The sequence below is a fragment of the Molossus molossus genome, unplaced genomic scaffold (assembly GCF_014108415.1).
Source record: "Molossus molossus isolate mMolMol1 unplaced genomic scaffold, mMolMol1.p scaffold_m16_p_10, whole genome shotgun sequence".
In the NCBI taxonomy this organism is placed as follows: Eukaryota; Metazoa; Chordata; class Mammalia; order Chiroptera; family Molossidae; genus Molossus; species Molossus molossus.
In genome coordinates, this window is record NW_023425345.1 from 67,745,892 (window position 1) to 67,750,658 (window position 4,767).

The 4,767-nt window shown below is 50.7% G+C and overlaps 1 pseudogene; it reads right to left on the reverse strand.

Annotated features, from left to right (window-relative positions):
• Positions 1-4,068: 4,068 nt before the first annotated feature.
• LOC118623735 lies at positions 4,069-4,476 on the reverse strand (annotated as a pseudogene).
• Between the last annotated feature and the right edge of the window lie 291 nt (positions 4,477-4,767).

Sequence of the window (4,767 nt, forward strand, 5' to 3'; positions counted from 1 at the left end):
AATACTACATGCAGAAGTCTATTCTCCAAAGCTTGTGCAATTTGTACGGCAAAGTCTGAGAGCCAAGGTCAAATCTGAGCCAGCTAAGGCCAAAGTATTTAAAATTTTTTTATTATTAATTTTAGAGAGAGAGATAGAAACATCAATGAAAAAGAACACTGATTGGCTGCCTCCTGCATGCCCCCCCATTGGGGATTTGGCCCACAACCTGAGCATGTGCCCTGACTAGGAATCAAACAGGCAACCTCTTGGTGCCTGGGTTGACACTCTACCACTAAGCCACACCAGCTGGGCAAAGCCAAAGTATTTTAATCCTCACCCAAAGATATGGTGTTTGTTTGTTTGTTGGTTGGTTTGTTTGTTTATTATGTAGAGAGAGAGGAAGGGGGAGGAGAGAGAGAGAGAAACATCGATCAGTTGCCTCCCCTACATGCTCTAAGCACGGATCGAACCTACAACCTTTTGGTGTACGGGATGACTCTCCAACCAACTGAGCCACCCAGCCAGGGCTAAAAACTTAGAATTAAGTTGGTTGTTTGAAAAGACCTAGGACCACATTTCCCTGTGGGAATAATGACATTAAGATAATTGTGTTCTCAGATCGCTCCACAGAATTCTGTTTGGCACAATGTAACCAAAATCACCTCCAGTCACCTTAGATCCTCAAGACCTGCCTTTGAGCCCCAGAGAGACAGTGATGAACGGAAGGAGGGAAGACATGGCTATAACGGACGGGAACTCAGGTGAGGGGACCTCAGCAGCTAGGTCAGCAGCCAGGGCTGCACTGCACGTGTGCAGTCTGTGCTCTGCACAAACCCTGGTGGAGGCCGGGGCAGGCGGAAATGCAGCCGGCCCTCCAGCAGCCAGGCGGGCTCCGGGGAGGCGCTGTGGCTGCCGGATGAGGAGACTTTCTCTGATTTGCCTGGAAAGCGAGGTCCCCACAGGAACTCTGAGGCTCCCACAGCAGCAGTGGGAGACAGCTCTTCCAGAAGGGGGCTTTTCTAAAAGAGCGGGAAGTAATCTGGGAGAAGAGGATAGTATTGGGGGAGAGGCCAGAGGGAGCAGCTATCCATATCCATGTTTCTATTTGTGGGTCACCGAACACTTGAGTTGTTACAAACAAAGATGTCCCGACCAAAACTTCTTCTGGAAGCAAAACTTAGTCCTCCTCCCTGTTCTCACCATCCACGTTGAGACTCTTTTTAAAAAAATTGTTTTTTTTATTTTTTATTATCGATTTTAGGGAGAGAGGAAGGGAGAGGAGAGAGAGAGATAGAAACATCAATGAGAGAGAACATCGATTGGCTGCCTCCTGCATGCCCCCCACTGGGGATCGGGCCCACGACCTGGGCATATGTCCTGACTGGGAATCGAACCGGTGATCTCTTGGTGCATGGGGTCGATGCTCAACTACTGAGCCACACCAGCAGGCTCACACTGAGACTCTTACTTGACCTGGCTTCTTCAGTGAAGAGACGGCAGGCAACTCAGAACAGGTTTGTTACCCCTTAGGGCTGCTACAAGTGGGTGAATGGAAATGAGATACCTTCTGGAATTTTCTGCCACGTGGGACTCCCAGACAGAAGGGCAGTGCCCAGCCTGCCCCGATGGAGTCCAGAGGCTGTTCCGGAGGAAGGCAAAGGATGCCCACCATGTGCAGAAGGGTGTGTGAGAAAAAGCAGCTATGGAAAGAGCCCACCCAACCTGCGTGTGGACTAGTGATCCCCTCCAAGGCCCGGGGCCCCTGCTGTCACGGGAGAGAAACAGCTTCCCTAAGTTGTCTCCATTCAGCCAGTGGGCGAGGGGGGCGAGCAATAGGTTGTGCACCCACATTTCACCAGGGAACACTCAGGCACATGACCACACAAGGGAGGCTGGGAAAGCAGGCAGCGGTGTCGGTGCCTGGTGCCCGAGCCGCGGGGATGTGAGTGCTGCCCCACTGTCTCCCCACAGACAGGAAGTTGTAGTGTGGCCACTCGGGGGGGCTTCCTTCCTTTCCCTGTACCTGTACTTCCTACTGTGGCTGTGACGGATAAAGCAGGGCTGAGCGCCAGGGTGTGACTGTCATCCTCTCGGGTTCAGGTACAGTGTCACCCAGGTCCCTCCCACGGGGAACCGCCGTGCACCAGCCTTTGTCTCTCAGCCCAGCTCCTGCAACAGGCTTCTTCCAACCAGGCCCTTTTGAAATCGATCTGCCACAACAGTTGCAAACCCCAGCTGCTCCTTTACTCCTTGGCCAGTAGAAAGGGAATCAATTATCCCCGCCCTCGGTGAATTGCAGAGTCTGCTGATCTGCCAAAGGATAGGATTCAAGGTCTCAGCCCCAGCGCATAAGGCTCTACTTAATCTGGACCTAATCACCTCGACAACTGCTTTCTGCCCTTGGTCCCCACCTGGCGACAACAAAACACCACCTCAGACTGTCAGGAGTCCAGAAACCCTAGCTCTCAGAAGAGACGGGTCGATAGGCGTGCTTACTCATCTCCATTTCACAGATGCACGGTGTACACAGGGTTAGAAAAGTAAAATGTCTTGTTTGTCTGCCGTAAACCTGCCTGCCATCGTGAAGAAAGTCTCACTACGAGCTTCTGATAGTAGCCGCCTGCTGTCTGTTGGTCTCCGCCTTAGAAAATTCCCGAGTGGCTGCATGTGGAACCCTCAATTTAGATTTGTTTCAGAGTTCTCAGCGTTGCCATTTGAGGATTTCTTTTCTACCACCTCAGCCCCGCTCCCTTTCCCCTACACTCTTGGCAATTTTGGCAATGAACCTCATGACAGAGCCACTGGGAACTGGGGCTCTGCCTCCTTTCGGGGCCCTGTCAGGACTTCTGGGTCTGGTCAACACACTGGTGAGGGCTCACGGGGAGCAAGGCACAGCTGGACGCTGAGTTTTGAGGCTGGTGGCTTCGCTTCTGGTGAGTTCTGCTTTGGAATGTTTTTCGAATGCTTCGCAACAGTGCCATGCAAATGGATTAAGTGATAACAATAAAAAATGTAAAGCGAGATGGTTCACATTCCGAGGAGGGAAAAACAGGAGAAATGTCTAGGATGGGGGCATTCTCAGCAAGCTTCCCTCCTCTCTTATTTGGGACAGAGTTCCATCTGCAAGACTCTTCGGTCCTCCGGGGGTCAGCCCAAAGGACGTCGCCTCCTCGTGCCCTCCTGGCACACACACCTCTCAGACCGGAGCAAGAAAATTTCCTCTGCTCCTGGACCAGCCTTTCATTTCTTTTTTCTTTTTTTTAATCAAATAATTTAAATCAAGTTAACAGTAAGCAGCAAAACTGCAATTACATGAAAATCCCCACATTTTACACGTTTAACTTTTTTTTGTTTTTAATCCTCACCCAAGGACATTTTTCCATTTTTTGTTCAGATAGAGTGGGAGGGAGAGAGAGGGAGAGAGAAATAGCGATGTGAAAGAAACACATCGAGTGGCTGCCACCCACATGACCAACCAGGGCCGGGGACAAATTGCAACCGAGGTACGTGCCCTTAGTGGGAACCGAACCCGGGTCTCTCTGGACCGCAGGCTGATGCTCTAACCGCTGAGCCAAACCAGCCAGGGCACACATTTAAATTTTTTTATTAAATATATTTTTAATTGCTTTTTAGAGAGAGCAAGGAAGGAGAGGAAGAGAGAAACATCAATGTGAGAGCGAAACATCTGTCAGTTTCCTCCTGCACGCCCCTACTAGGGATCAAACCTGATAGCTGGCCCTGGCCGGTCTGACTCAGTGGTTAGAGCATCGGCCTGCGGACCAGAGAGACCCGGGTTCAGTTCCTGCTAAGGGCATGTTTGTCCCCGGCCCCATGGGGTTGTGTGGGTGGCAGTCAATAGATGTGTCTCTCTCACATCGATGTTTCTCTCTCTTCCTCCCTCTCTCCTTCCCGCTCTATCTGAAGATAAATGCAAAAATGTCCTCGGGTGAGGATTAAAAAACAAACAAACCTGAAAGCTGGGCACATGCCCTGACGGGGAATTGAACCCAGCAAGCCTTTGGTGCATGGGACAATGCCTGACCCACTGAGCCACACCAGTTGGGGCTGACTTCTTTTTCATTGTGTTTACTTGTGAGGTGTTGAAGGTGGGCGCTGCTCCTGAACCTTCTTTCTGGGGGTGGAGTAAGGTACATGCTGCTCTGGAGAGCCACTTGCGCTGAATTTATGGTTTGTCCACATGAACTTACGAGCAGTGGTTTTGTTGTCGGAGGGTCATCAGTCACACAGTGAAGCCAACAGAACGTGTTTTTGCCATTCATTTCAGTGGTATATAGAGCCCATCGGTGACAGTCAACAAAATCCTTGTTGTCTTTATAGTATTTATGTCTGTATTTCTCTTCCTCCACTAATGTTCCACCTCTCATCGTTTGCCCTGAAGAGAGTTCGAGGATGGCCTCGAAGGCCACCGTGGCCGCTGACCGGCTGCAGCTGGTGCTCCAGGACCTGCAGGGACTCCGCTCTCGGGGGCACCATTCAAAACGCCAGCCTTTCGCCTCTTGCTCACGGGACAGGTGTACTTTACCTTCCTCTGCTACTCGTATATGCAGAATTTTGTTTTGAGGTTGCTGAAAACATATGCAAATTTTCTGAGACATAACTGAACTGCTTTCTCAAAGAACACGACTGTTTCTCCGTCGGAGACGGCGGCTGGCAGAAACGTGGTGGGGGAGAGAAGCATTCACCAAATTTAGAGACCGACAAAGAATCATCAGCCCCAGTCCAATAAAATTAGAATAGTAGTTATCAGAGGGCAGGGGGCCTCTC